A 14787-nucleotide genomic window follows, 5' to 3' on the forward strand; every position below is an offset into this window, starting at 1 on the left:
TGGAGGGTTGGAGGGCTGAGAGACCAGAGGTGGCAGAACGGAGTGCTCTGGTTGGAGTGTAGGGTTTGAGCATAGCCTGAAGATAGGGGCTCTGGTTGGGGTGTAGGGTTTGAGCATAGCCTGAAGATAGGGGCTCTGGTTGGAGTGTAGGGTTTGAGCATAGCCTGAAGATAGGGGCTCTGGTTGGGGTGTAGGGTTTGAGCATAGCCTGAAGATAGGGGCTCTGGTTGGGGTGTAGGGTTTGAGCATAGCCTGAAGATAGGGGCTCTGGTTGGGGTGTAGGGTTGGAGCATAGCCTGAAGGTAGGGAGGGGCAGTTCCTCTTGCTGCTCCATAGGTAAGCACCATGGTCTAATAGTGGATGAGAGCTTCAACTGGAAGCCAGTGGAGTGGGCGGAGGAGCGGGGTGACATGAGAGAACTTGGGAAGGTTGAACACCAGGCAGGCTGCAGCGTTCTGGATAAGTTACAGGGGTTTGATGGCACAAGCGGGGAGCCCAGCCAACAGAGAGTTGCAGCAGTCAAGATGGGAGAGGACAAGTGCTTGGATTAGGACCTGTGCCGCATCCTGTGTGAGGTAGGGTCGTACTCTACAGATGTTGTAGATCATGAACCTGCAGGAGAGAGTCACTGCTTTGATGTTTGCAGAGATCGACAGGGTGTTGTCCAGGGTCACGCCAAGGTTCTTTGAACCCTGGGAGGGCGACACTGTGGAGTTGTCAACCGTGATGAAGAGGTCTTTAAGTGGGCAGGCCTTCCCGGGGAGGAAGAGCAGTTCCGTCTTGATGAGGTTGAGGTGGTGGGCCGACATCCAAGTTGAGATATCTACCAGGCACGCAGAGATGCGTGTCGCCACCTGGGTGTCAGAAGGGGGGAAGGAGAAAAGTAGTTGAGTGTCATCCGCATAGCGATGATAGGAGAGACCAGGTGAGGATATGACAGAGCCGAGTGACTTGGTGTATAGAGAGAAGAGGAGAGGGCCTAGAACCGAGCCCTGGGGGACACCAGTAGTGAGAGTACGTGGTGCAGACACAGATCCTCTCCACGTCACCTGGTAGGAGCGGCCTGCCAGGATAGGATGCAATCCAAGAGTGTGCAGAGCCTGAGACACCCAGCCCTGAGAGGGTGGAGAGGAGGATCAGCCATGAGAGGGTGGAGAGGAGGATCAGCCCTGAGAGGGTGGAGAGGAGGATCAGCCCTGAGAGGGTGGAGAGGAGGATCAGCCCTGAGAGGGTGGAGAGGAGGATCAGCCCTGAGAGGGTGGAGAGGAGGATCAGCCCTGAGAGGGTGGAGAGGAGGATCAGCCATGAGAGGATGGAGAGGAGGATCAGCCCTGAGAGGGTGGAGAGGAGGATCAGCCCTGAGAGGGTGGAGAGGAGGATCAGCCCTGAGAGGGTGGAGAGGAGGATCAGCCCTGAGAGGGTGGAGAGGAGGATCAGCCCTGAGAGGGTGGAGAGGAGGATCAGCCCTGAGAGGGTGGAGAGGAGGATCAGCCCTGAGAGGGTGGAGAGGAGGATCAGCCCTGAGAGGGTGGAGAGGAGGATCAGCCATGAGAGGGTGGAGAGGAGGATCAGCCCTGAGAGGGTGGAGAGGAGGATCAGCCCTGAGAGGATGGAGAGGAGGATCAGCCCTGAGAGGGTGGAGAGGAGGATCAGCCCTGAGAGGGTGGAGAGGAGGATCTGATGGTTCAGGGTGTAGAAGGCAGCGGATAGATGTAGGAGGATGAGAACAGAGGAGAGAGAGTCAGCTTTGGCAGTGCGGAGAACCTCCGTGACACAGAGAAGAGCAGTCTCGGTTGAGTGACTCGTCTTGAACCCTGACTGGTTAGGGTCAAGAAGATGGTCCTCTGTAGCTCAACTGGTAGAGCACGGCGCTTGTAACGCCAAGGTAGTGGGTTCGATCCCCGGGACCACCCATACACAAAAATGTATGCACGCATGACTGTAAGTCGCTTTGGGTAAAAGCGTCTGCTAAATGGCATATTATTATATTATTAAGATCATTCTAAGAGGAATAACAAGAAAGTTGATCAGAGACAGCACACTCAAGTGATTTGGAAAGAAAATAACACCTCTTCTGTTTATAGACCTAGGTGCAGTATGTTTAACCCTAACCCTGTTTATAGACCTAGGTGCAGTATGTTTAACCCTAACCCTGTTTATAGACCTAGGTGCAGTATGTTTAACCCTAACCCTGTTTATAGACCTAGGTGCAGTATGTTTAACCCTAACCCTGTTTATAGACCTAGGTGCAGTATGTTTAACCCTAACCCTGTTTATAGACCTAGGTGCAGTATGTTTAACCCTAACCCTGTTTATAGACCTAGGTACACTACCGGTCAAACGTTTTAGAACACCTACTCATTCAAGGGTTTTTCTTAATTTTTACTATTTTCTACATTGTAGAATAATAGTGAAGACTTCAAAACTATGACATAACACATATGGAATCATGTAGTAACCAAAAAAGTGTTTATCAAATCAAAATATATTTTATATTTGAGATTCTTCAAATATCCACCCTTTGCCTTGATGACAGCTTTGCACACCCTTGGCATTCTCTCAACCAGCTTCATGAGGTAGTCACCTGGAATGCATTTCAATTAACAGGTGTGCCTTCTTAAAAGTTAATTTGTGGAATGTGTTTGAGCCAATCAGTTGTGTTGTGACAAGGTAGGGGGAGTATACAGAAGATAGCCCTATTTGGTAAAAGACCAAGTATTTTAAACAATGAATAAACCGCAACATATCAGCTAAAGCGATTGAATTCACAAATGCATTTGACTGTTTGTAATATTGACTGTACTAGAGACTTTAAAACCTTTTTTGTTAGAACAGACTATATGGGATTGATTATAATTTGTTTGTAAATTATTATAGTATTTGATGTGCTGTTTATACTGTTAGAAGTTTAGCTTGATTAAATAGATTAATATTATGGGGTTTCTATTGCAAGACAAACGAAAATGTATTTTACAGTAGCCCATGTAGGCCTCAGGGTTTCCGTTAGGAACATATGGCGCTGTACAACGTGACCAGTCGGGAGTAGGACTAGGTTACTAAGTGACCGGTCAGGAGTAGGACTAGGTTACTAAGTGACCGGTCAGGACTAGGTTACTAAGTGACCGGTCAGGAGTAGGACTAGGTTACTAAGTGACCGGTCAGGAGTAGGACTAGGTTACTAAGTGACCGGTCGGGAGTAGGACTAGGTTACTAAGTGACCGGTCAGGAGTAGGACTAGGTTACTAAGTGACCGGTCAGGACTAGGACTAGGTTACTAAGTGACCGGTCGGGAGTAGGACTAGGTTACTAAGTGACTGGTCGGGAGTAGGACTAGGTTACTAAGTGACCGGTCGGGAGTAGGACTAGGTTACTAAGTGACCAGTCGGGAGTAGGACTAGGTTACTAAGTGACCGGTAGGGAGTAGGACTAGGTTACTAAGTGACCAGTCAGGAGTAGGACTAGGTTACTAAGTGACCGGTCAGGAGTAGGACTAGGTTACTAAGTGACCGGTCAGGAGTAGGACTAGGTTACTAAGTGACCAGTCGGGAGTAGGACTAGGTTACTAAGTGACCAGTCGGGAGTAGGACTAGGTTACTAAGTGACCGGTCAGGACTAGGTTACTAAGTGACCGGTCAGGAGTAGGACTAGGTTACTAAGTGACCAGTCGGGAGTAGGACTAGGTTACTAAGTGACCAGTCGGGAGTAGGACTAGGTTACTAAGTGACCGGTCAGGACTAGGTTACTAAGTGACCGGTCAGGAGTAGGACTAGGTTACTAAGTGACCGGTCAGGAGTAGGACTAGGTTACTAAGTGACCAGTCGGGAGTAGGACTAGGTTACTAAGTGACCAGTCGGGAGTAGGACTAGGTTACTAAGTGACCGGTCAGGACTAGGTTACTAAGTGACCGGTCAGGAGTAGGACTAGGTTACTAAGTGACCGGTCAGGACTAGGTTACTAAGTGACCGGTCAGGAGTAGGACTAGGTTACTAAGTGACCGGTCAGGAGTAGGACTAGGTTACTAAGTGACCGGTCAGGAGTAGGACTAGGTTACTAAGTGACCAGTCGGGAGTAGGACTAGGTTACTAAGTGACCAGTCGGGAGTAGGACTAGGTTACTAAGTGACCGGTCAGGACTAGGTTACTAAGTGACCGGTCAGGAGTAGGACTAGGTTACTAAGTGACCAGTCGGGAGTAGGACTAGGTTACTAAGTGACCAGTCGGGAGTAGGACTAGGTTACTAAGTGACCGGTCAGGACTAGGTTACTAAGTGACCGGTCAGGAGTAGGACTAGGTTACTAAGTGACCGGTCAGGAGTAGGACTAGGTTACTAAGTGACCAGTCGGGAGTAGGACTAGGTTACTAAGTGACCAGTCGGGAGTAGGACTAGGTTACTAAGTGACCGGTCAGGACTAGGTTACTAAGTGACCGGTCAGGAGTAGGACTAGGTTACTAAGTGACCGGTCAGGACTAGGTTACTAAGTGACCGGTCAGGAGTAGGACTAGGTTACTAAGTGACCGGTCAGGAGTAGGACTAGGTTACTAAGTGACCAGTCGGGAGTAGGACTAGGTTACTAAGTGACCAGTCAGGAGTAGGACTAGGTTACTAAGTGACCGGTCAGGAGTAGGACTAGGTTACTAAGTGACCAGTCGGGAGTAGGACTAGGTTACTAAGTGACCGGTCAGGAGTAGGACTAGGTTACTAAGTGACCGGTCGGGAGTAGGACTAGGTTACTAAGTGACTGGTCAGGAGTAGGACTAGGTTACTAAGTGACCGGTCGGGAGTAGGACTAGGTTACTAAGTGACCGGTCAGGAGTAGGACTAGGTTACTAAGTGACCGGTCAGGAGTAGGACTAGGTTACTAAGTGACCAGTCGGGAGTAGGACTAGGTTACTAAGTGACCAGTCGGGAGTAGGACTAGGTTACTAAGTGACCAGTCAGGAGTAGGACTAGGTTACTAAGTGACCGGTCGGGAGTAGGACTAGGTTACTAAGTGACTGGTCAGGAGTAGGACTAGGTTACTAAGTGACCGGTCGGGAGTAGGACTAGGTTACTAAGTGACCGGTCAGGAGTAGGACTAGGTTACTAAGTGACCGGTCGGGAGTAGGACTAGGTTACTAAGTGACCGGTCAGGAGTAGGACTAGGTTACTAAGTGACCAGTAGGGAGTAGGACTAGGTTACTAAGTGACCGGTCGGGAGTAGGACTAGGTTACTAAGTGACCGGTCAGGAGTAGGACTAGGTTACTAAGTGACCAGTAGGGAGTAGGACTAGGTTACTAAGTGACCGGTCGGGAGTAGGACTAGGTTACTAAGTGACCGGTCGGGAGTAGGACTAGGTTACTAAGTGACCGGTCAGGAGTAGGACTAGGTTACTAAGTGACCGGTCGGGAGTAGGACTAGGTTACTAAGTGACCGGTCGGGAGTAGGACTAGGTTACTAAGTGACCGGTCAGGAGTAGGACTAGGTTACTAAGTGACCGGTCAGGAGTAGGACTAGGTTACTAAGTGACCAGTCGGGAGTAGGACTAGGTTACTAAGTGACCAGTCGGGAGTAGGACTAGGTTACTAAGTGACCAGTCAGGAGTAGGACTAGGTTACTAAGTGACCGGTCGGGAGTAGGACTAGGTTACTAAGTGACCAGTCGGGAGTAGGACTAGGTTACTAAGTGACCGGTCAGGAATAGGACTAGGTTACTAAGTGACCAGTCAGGAGTAGGACTAGGTTACTAAGTGACCGGTCAGGAGTAGGACTAGGTTACTAAGTGACCGGTCAGGAGTAGGACTAGGTTACTAAGTGACCGGTCAGGAGTAGGACTAGGTTACTAAGTGACCGGTCAGGACTAGGTTACTAAGTGACCAGTCAGGAGTAGGACTAGGTTACTAAGTGACCGGTCAGGACTAGGTTACTAAGTGACCGGTCAGGACTAGGTTACTAAGTGACCGGTCAGGAGTAGGACTAGGTTACTAAGTGACCAGTCGGGAGTAGGACTAGGTTACTAAGTGACCGGTCAGGACTAGGTTACTAAGTGACCGGTCAGGAGTAGGACTAGGTTACTAAGTGACCGGTCAGGAGTAGGACTAGGTTACTAAGTGACCAGTCGGGAGTAGGACTAGGTTACTAAGTGACCGGTCAGGAGTAGGACTAGGTTACTAAGTGACCAGTCGGGAGTAGGACTAGGTTACTAAGTGACCGGTCAGGAGTAGGACTAGGTTACTAAGTGACCGGTCAGGAGTAGGACTAGGTTACTAAGTGACCGGTCAGGACTAGGTTACTAAGTGACCAGTCGGGAGTAGGACTAGGTTACTAAGTGACCAGTCGGGAGTAGGACTAGGTTACTAAGTGACCGGTCAGGACTAGGTTACTAAGTGACCAGTCGGGAGTAGGACTAGGTTACTAAGTGACCAGTCGGGAGTAGGACTAGGTTACTAAGTGACCAGTCGGGAGTAGGACTAGGTTACTAAGTGACCAGTCGGGAGTAGGACTAGGTTACTAAGTGACCAGTCGGGAGTAGGACTAGGTTACTAAGTGACCGGTCAGGACTAGGTTACTAAGTGACCGGTCAGGAGTAGGACTAGGTTACTAAGTGACCAGTCGGGAGTAGGACTAGGTTACTAAGTGACCAGTCGGGAGTAGGACTAGGTTACTAAGTGACCGGTCAGGACTAGGTTACTAAGTGACCGGTCAGGAGTAGGACTAGGTTACTAAGTGACCGGTCAGGAGTAGGACTAGGTTACTAAGTGACCAGTCGGGAGTAGGACTAGGTTACTAAGTGATCAGTCGGGAGTAGGACTAGGTTACTAAGTGACCGGTCAGGACTAGGTTACTAAGTGACCGGTCGGGAGTAGGACTAGGTTACTAAGTGACCAGTCAGGAGTAGGACTAGGTTACTAAGTGACCGGTCAGGAGTAGGACTAGGTTACTAAGTGACCAGTCGGGAGTAGGACTAGGTTACTAAGTGACCGGTCAGGAGTAGGACTAGGTTACTAAGTGACCGGTCGGGAGTAGGACTAGGTTACTAAGTGACTGGTCAGGAGTAGGACTAGGTTACTAAGTGACCGGTCGGGAGTAGGACTAGGTTACTAAGTGACCGGTCAGGAGTAGGACTAGGTTACTAAGTGACCGGTCAGGAGTAGGACTAGGTTACTAAGTGACCAGTCGGGAGTAGGACTAGGTTACTAAGTGACCAGTCGGGAGTAGGACTAGGTTACTAAGTGACCAGTCAGGAGTAGGACTAGGTTACTAAGTGACCGGTCGGGAGTAGGACTAGGTTACTAAGTGACTGGTCAGGAGTAGGACTAGGTTACTAAGTGACCGGTCGGGAGTAGGACTAGGTTACTAAGTGACCGGTCAGGAGTAGGACTAGGTTACTAAGTGACCGGTCGGGAGTAGGACTAGGTTACTAAGTGACCGGTCAGGAGTAGGACTAGGTTACTAAGTGACCAGTAGGGAGTAGGACTAGGTTACTAAGTGACCGGTCGGGAGTAGGACTAGGTTACTAAGTGACCGGTCGGGAGTAGGACTAGGTTACTAAGTGACCGGTCAGGAGTAGGACTAGGTTACTAAGTGACCAGTAGGGAGTAGGACTAGGTTACTAAGTGACCGGTCGGGAGTAGGACTAGGTTACTAAGTGACCGGTCAGGAGTAGGACTAGGTTACTAAGTGACCGGTCAGGAGTAGGACTAGGTTACTAAGTGACCAGTCGGGAGTAGGACTAGGTTACTAAGTGACCAGTCGGGAGTAGGACTAGGTTACTAAGTGACCAGTCAGGAGTAGGACTAGGTTACTAAGTGACCGGTCGGGAGTAGGACTAGGTTACTAAGTGACCAGTCGGGAGTAGGACTAGGTTACTAAGTGACCGGTCAGGAATAGGACTAGGTTACTAAGTGACCAGTCAGGAGTAGGACTAGGTTACTAAGTGACCGGTCAGGAGTAGGACTAGGTTACTAAGTGACCGGTCAGGAGTAGGACTAGGTTACTAAGTGACCGGTCAGGAGTAGGACTAGGTTACTAAGTGACCGGTCAGGACTAGGTTACTAAGTGACCAGTCAGGAGTAGGACTAGGTTACTAAGTGACCGGTCAGGACTAGGTTACTAAGTGACCGGTCAGGACTAGGTTACTAAGTGACCGGTCAGGAGTAGGACTAGGTTACTAAGTGACCAGTCGGGAGTAGGACTAGGTTACTAAGTGACCGGTCAGGACTAGGTTACTAAGTGACCGGTCAGGAGTAGGACTACGTTACTAAGTGACCGGTCAGGAGTAGGACTAGGTTACTAAGTGACCAGTCGGGAGTAGGACTAGGTTACTAAGTGACCGGTCAGGAGTAGGACTAGGTTACTAAGTGACCAGTCGGGAGTAGGACTAGGTTACTAAGTGACCGGTCAGGAGTAGGACTAGGTTACTAAGTGACCGGTCAGGAGTAGGACTAGGTTACTAAGTGACCGGTCAGGACTAGGTTACTAAGTGACCAGTCGGGAGTAGGACTAGGTTACTAAGTGACCAGTCGGGAGTAGGACTAGGTTACTAAGTGACCGGTCAGGACTAGGTTACTAAGTGACCAGTCGGGAGTAGGACTAGGTTACTAAGTGACCAGTCGGGAGTAGGACTAGGTTACTAAGTGACCAGTCGGGAGTAGGACTAGGTTACTAAGTGACCAGTCGGGAGTAGGACTAGGTTACTAAGTGACCAGTCGGGAGTAGGACTAGGTTACTAAGTGACCGGTCAGGACTAGGTTACTAAGTGACCGGTCAGGAGTAGGACTAGGTTACTAAGTGACCAGTCGGGAGTAGGACTAGGTTACTAAGTGACCAGTCGGGAGTAGGACTAGGTTACTAAGTGACCGGTCAGGACTAGGTTACTAAGTGACCGGTCAGGAGTAGGACTAGGTTACTAAGTGACCGGTCAGGAGTAGGACTAGGTTACTAAGTGACCAGTCGGGAGTAGGACTAGGTTACTAAGTGACCAGTCGGGAGTAGGACTAGGTTACTAAGTGACCGGTCAAGACTAGGTTACTAAGTGACCGGTCAGGATTAGGACTAGGTTACTAAGTGACCGGTCAGGACTAGGTTACTAAGTGACCGGTCAGGAGTAGGACTAGGTTACTAAGTGACCGGTCAGGAGTAGGACTAGGTTACTAAGTGACCGGTCCGGAGTAGGACTAGGTTACTAAGTGACCGGTCAGGAGTAGGACTAGGTTACTAAGTGACCGGTCGGGAGTAGGACTAGGTTACTAAGTGACCGGTCAGGAGTAGGACTAGGTTACTAAGTGACCGGTCAGGAGTAGGACTAGGTTACTAAGTGACCAGTCAGGAGTAGGACTAGGTTACTAAGTGACCAGTCAGGAGTAGGACTAGGTTACTAAGTGACCGGTCGGGAGTAGGACTAGGTTACTAAGTGACCAATCAGGAGTAGGACTAGGTTACTAAGTGACTGGTCAGGAGTAGGACTAGGTTACTAAGTGACCGGTCAGGACTAGGTTACTAAGTGACCAGTTGGGAGTAGGACTAGGTTACTAAGTGACCGGTCGGGAGTAGGACTAGGTTACTAAGTGACCAGTCAGGAGTAGGACTAGGTTACTAAGTGACCAGTCAGGAGTAGGACTAGGTTACTAAGTGACCGGTCAGGAGTAGGACTAGGTTACTAAGTGACCTGTCAGGAGTAGGACTAGGTTACTAAGTGACCGGTCGGGAGTAGGACTAGGTTACTAAGTGACCAGGAGTAGGACTAGGTTACTAAGTGACCAGTCGGGAGTAGGACTAGGTTACTAAGTGACCGGTCAGGAGTAGGACTAGGTTACTAAGTGACCAGTCAGGAGTAGGACTAGGTTACTAAGTGACCGGTCAGGAGTAGGACTAGGTTACTAAGTGACCGGTCAGGAGTAGGACTAGGTTACTAAGTGACCGGTCGGGAGTAGGACTAGGTTACTAAGTGACCGGTCAGGAGTAGGACTAGGTTACTAAGTGACCGGTCGGGAGTAGGACTAGGTTACTAAGTGACCGGTCAGGAGTAGGACTAGGTTACTAAGTGACTGGTCAGGACTAGGTTACTAAGTGACCAGTCGGGAGTAGGACTAGGTTACTAAGTGACCAGTCGGGAGTAGGACTAGGTTACTAAGTGACCAGTCGGGAGTAGGACTAGGTTACTAAGTGACCAGTCGGGAGTAGGACTAGGTTACTAAGTGACCGGTCGGGAGTAGGACTAGGTTACTAAGTGACCGGTCAGGAGTAGGACTAGGTTAAAAAGTGACCGGTCAGGAGTAGGACTAGGTTACTAAGTGACCGGTCAGGAGTAGGACTAGGTTACTAAGTGACCGGTCAGGAGTAGGACTAGGTTACTAAGTGACCAGTCGGGAGTAGGACTAGGTTACTAAGTGACCAGTCGGGAGTAGGACTAGGTTACTAAGTGACCGGTCGGGAGTAGGACTAGGTTACTAAGTGACCGGTCAGGAGTAGGACTAGGTTACTAAGTGACCGGTCAGGAGTAGGACTAGGTTACTAAGTGACCGGTCGGGAGTAGGACTAGGTTACTAAGTGACCGGTCGGGAGTAGGACTAGGTTACTAAGTGACCAGTCAGGAGTAGGACTAGGTTACTAAGTGACCGGTCAGGAGTGGGACTAGGTTACTAAGTGACCGGTCAGGAGTAGGACTAGGTTACTAAGTGACCGGTCGGGAGTAGGACTAGGTTACTAAGTGACCGGTCGGGAGTAGGACTAGGTTACTAAGTGACCGGTCAGGAGTAGGACTAGGTTACTAAGTGACCGGTCAGGAGTAGGACTAGGTTACTAAGTGACCGGTCAGGAGTAGGACTAGGTTACTAAGTGACCGGTCAGGAGTAGGACTAGGTTACTAAGTGACCAGTCAGGAGTAGGACTAGGTTACTAAGTGACCAGTCAGGAGTAGGACTAGGTTACTAAGTGACCGGTCGGGAGTAGGACTAGGTTACTAAGTGACCAGTCGGGAGTAGGACTAGGTTACTAAGTGACCAGTCAGGAGTAGGACTAGGTTACTAAGTGACCAGTCAGGAGTAGGACTAGGTTACTAAGTGACCAGTCGGGAGTAGGACTAGGTTACTAAGTGACCGGTCAGGAGTAGGACTAGGTTACTAAGTGACCAGTCGGGAGTAGGACTAGGTTACTAAGTGACCAGTCAGGAGTAGGACTAGGTTACTAAGTGACCAGTCAGGAGTAGGACTAGGTTACTAAGTGACCAGTCGGGAGTAGGACTAGGTTACTAAGTGACCGGTCGAGAGTAGGACTAGGTTACTAAGTGACCGGTCAGGAGTAGGACTAGGTTACTAAGTGACCGGTCAGGAGTAGGACTAGGTTACTAAGTGACCGGTCGGGAGTAGGACTAGGTTACTAAGTGACCGGTCGGGAGTAGGACTAGGTTACTAAGTGACCGGTCAGGAGTAGGACTAGGTTACTAAGTGACCAGTCGGGAGTAGGACTAGGTTACTAAGTGACCGGTCAGGAGTAGGACTAGGTTACTAAGTGACCAGTCGGGAGTAGGACTAGGTTACTAAGTGACCGGTCAGGAGTAGGACTAGGTTACTAAGTGACCGGTCAGGAGTAGGACTAGGTTACTAAGTGACCGGTCAGGAGTAGGACTAGGTTACTAAGTGACCAGTCGGGAGTAAGACTAAGTTACTAAGTGACCGGTCAGGAGTAGGACTAGGTTACTAAGTGACCGGTCAGGAGTAGGACTAGGTTACTAAGTGACCAGTTGGGAGTAGGACTAGGTTACTAAGTGACCAGTCGGGAGTAGGACTAGGTTACTAAGTGACCGGTCAGGACTAGGTTACTAAGTGACCGGTCAGGAGTAGGACTAGGTTACTAAGTGACCGGTCAGGACTAGGTTACTAAGTGACCGGTCAGGAGTAGGACTAGGTTACTAAGTGACCGGTCAGGAGTAGGACTAGGTTACTAAGTGACCAGTCGGGAGTAGGACTAGGTTACTAAGTGACCGGTCAGGAGTAGGACTAGGTTACTAAGTGACCAGTCGGGAGTAGGACTAGGTTACTAAGTGACCAGTCGGGAGTAGGACTAGGTTACTAAGTGACCGGTCAGGACTAGGTTACTAAGTGACCAGTCGGGAGTAGGACTAGGTTACTAAGTGACCAGTCGGGAGTAGGACTAGGTTACTAAGTGACCAGTCGGGAGTAGGACTAGGTTACTAAGTGACTAGTCGGGAGTAGGACTAGGTTACTAAGTGACCGGTCAGGAGTAGGACTAGGTTACTAAGTGACCGGTCAGGAGTAGGACTAGGTTACTAAGTGACCAGTCGGGAGTAGGACTAGGTTATTAAGTGACTGGTCGGGAGTAGGACTAGGTTACTAAGTGACCGGTCGGGAGTAGGACTAGGTTACTAAGTGACTGGTCGGGAGTAGGACTAGGTTACTAAGTGACCAGTCGGGAGTAGGACTAGGTTACTAAGTGACCAGTCGGGAGTAGGACTAGGTTACTAAGTGACCAGTCAGGAGTAGGACTAGGTTACTAAGTGACCGGTCAGGAGTAGGACTAGGTTACTAAGTGACCGGTCAGGAGTAGGACTAGGTTACTAAGTGACCGGTCAGGAGTAGGACTAGGTTACTAAGTGACCAGTCGGGAGTAGGACTAGGTTACTAAGTGACCGGTAGGGAGTAGGACTAGGTTACTAAGTGACCAGTCGGGAGTAGGACTAGGTTACTAAGTGACCGGTAGGGAGTAGGACTAGGTTACTAAGTGACCAGTCGGGAGTAGGACTAGGTTACTAAGTGACCGGTCGGGAGTAGGACTAGGTTACTAAGTGACCGGTCAGGAGTAGGACTAGGTTACTAAGTGACCAGTCGGGAGTAGGACTAGGTTACTAAGTGACCAGTCGGGAGTAGGACTAGGTTACTAAGTGACCGGTCAGGAGTAGGACTAGGTTACTAAGTGACTGGTCGGGAGTAGGACTAGGTTACTAAGTGACCAGTCAGGACTAGGTTACTAAGTGACCGGTCAGGAGTAGGACTAGGTTACTAAGTGACCGGTCAGGACTAGGTTACTAAGTGACCGGTCAGGAGTAGGACTAGGTTACTAAGTGACCGGTCAGGACTAGGTTACTAAGTGACCGGTCGGGAGTAGGACTAGGTTACTAAGTGACCGGTCAGGAGTAGGACTAGGTTACTAAGTGACTGGTCGGGAGTAGGACTAGGTTACTAAGTGACCAGTCAGTACTATGTTACTAAGTGACCAGTCAGGAGTAGGACTAGGTTACTAAGTGACCGGTCAGGACTAGGTTACTAAGTGACCGGTCGGGAGTAGGACTAGGTTACTAAGTGACCGGTCAGGAGTAGGACTAGGTTACTAAGTGACCAGTCGGGAGTAGGACTAGGTTACTAAGTGACCGGTCAGGAGTAGGACTAGGTTACTAAGTGACCGGTCAGGAGTAGGACTAGGTTACTAAGTGACCAGTCGGGAGTAGGACTAGGTTACTAAGTGACCAGTCGGGAGTAGGACTAGGTTACTAAGTGACCAGTCAGGAGTAGGACTAGGTTACTAAGTGACCGGTCAGGAGTAGGACTAGGTTACTAAGTGACCGGTCAGGACTAGGTTACTAAGTGACCGGTCAGGAGTAGGACTAGGTTACTAAGTGACCAGTCAGGAGTAGGACTAGGTTACTAAGTGACCAGTCGGAAGTAGGACTAGGTTACTAAGTGACCAGTCGGGAGTAGGACTAGGTTACTAAGTGACCGGTCAGGAGTAGGACTAGGTTACTAAGTGACCGGTCAGGAGTAGGACTAGGTTACTAAGTGACCGGTCAGGAGTAGGACTAGGTTACTAAGTGACCGGTCAGGAGTAGGACTAGGTTACTAAGTGACCGGTCAGGAGTAGGACTAGGTTACTAAGTGACCGGTCAGGAGTAGGACTAGGTTACTAAGTGACCGGTCAGGAGTAGGACTAGGTTACTAAGTGACCAGTCAGGAGTAGGACTAGGTTACTAAGTGACCAGTCAGGAGTAGGACTAGGTTACTAAGTGACCGGTCAGGAGTAGGACTAGGTTACTAAGTGACCAGTCAGGAGTAGGACTAGGTTACTAAGTGACCGGTCAGGACTAGGTTACTAAGTGACCGGTCAGGAGTAGGACTAGGTTACTAAGTGACCAGTCAGGAGTAGGACTAGGTTACTAAGTGACTGGTCAGGAGTAGGACTAGGTTACTAAGTGACCGGTCAGGAGTAGGACTAGGTTACTAAGTGACCGGTCAGGACTAGGTTACTAAGTGACCGGTCAGGAGTAGGACTAGGTTACTAAGTGACCAGTCAGGAGTAGGACTAGGTTACTAAGTGACCAGTCGGGAATAGGACTAGGTTACTAAGTGACCGGTCAGGAGTAGGACTAGGTTACTAAGTGACCGGTCAGGAGTAGGACTAGGTTACTAAGTGACCAGTCGGGAGTAGGACTAGGTTACTAAGTGACCAGTCAGGAGTAGGACTAGGTTACTAAGTGACCAGTCAGGAGTAGGACTAGGTTACTAAGTGACCAGTCGGGAGTAGGACTAGGTTACTAAGTGACCGGTCAGGAGTAGGACTAGGTTACTAAGTGACCGGTCAGGACTAGGTTACTAAGTGACCGGTCAGGAGTAGGACTAGGTTACTAAGTGACCAGTCAGGAGTAGGACTAGGTTACTAAGTGACCAGTCGGGAATAGGACTAGGTTACTAAGTGACCGGTCAGGAGTAGGACTAGGTTACTAAGTGACCGGTCAGGAGTAGGACTAGGTTACTAAGTGACCAGTCGGGAGTAGGACTAGGTTACTAAGTGACCAGTCAGGAG

General features: G+C 49.7%; 1 protein-coding gene across 1 annotated transcript in view; it reads left to right on the top strand.

Annotated features, from left to right (window-relative positions):
• nhsa (Nance-Horan syndrome a (congenital cataracts and dental anomalies)) overlaps positions 1-14787 on the top strand; it is a gene marked incomplete at its 5' end in the record, with an annotated part of 194478 nt that overhangs the window by 135852 nt on the left and 43839 nt on the right. The window lies entirely within an intron of this gene.

This window comes from Coregonus lavaretus (genome assembly GCF_964263955.1).
Source record: "Coregonus lavaretus genome assembly, contig: HAP1_SCAFFOLD_365, whole genome shotgun sequence".
NCBI lineage: Eukaryota > Metazoa > Chordata > Actinopteri > Salmoniformes > Salmonidae > Coregonus > Coregonus lavaretus.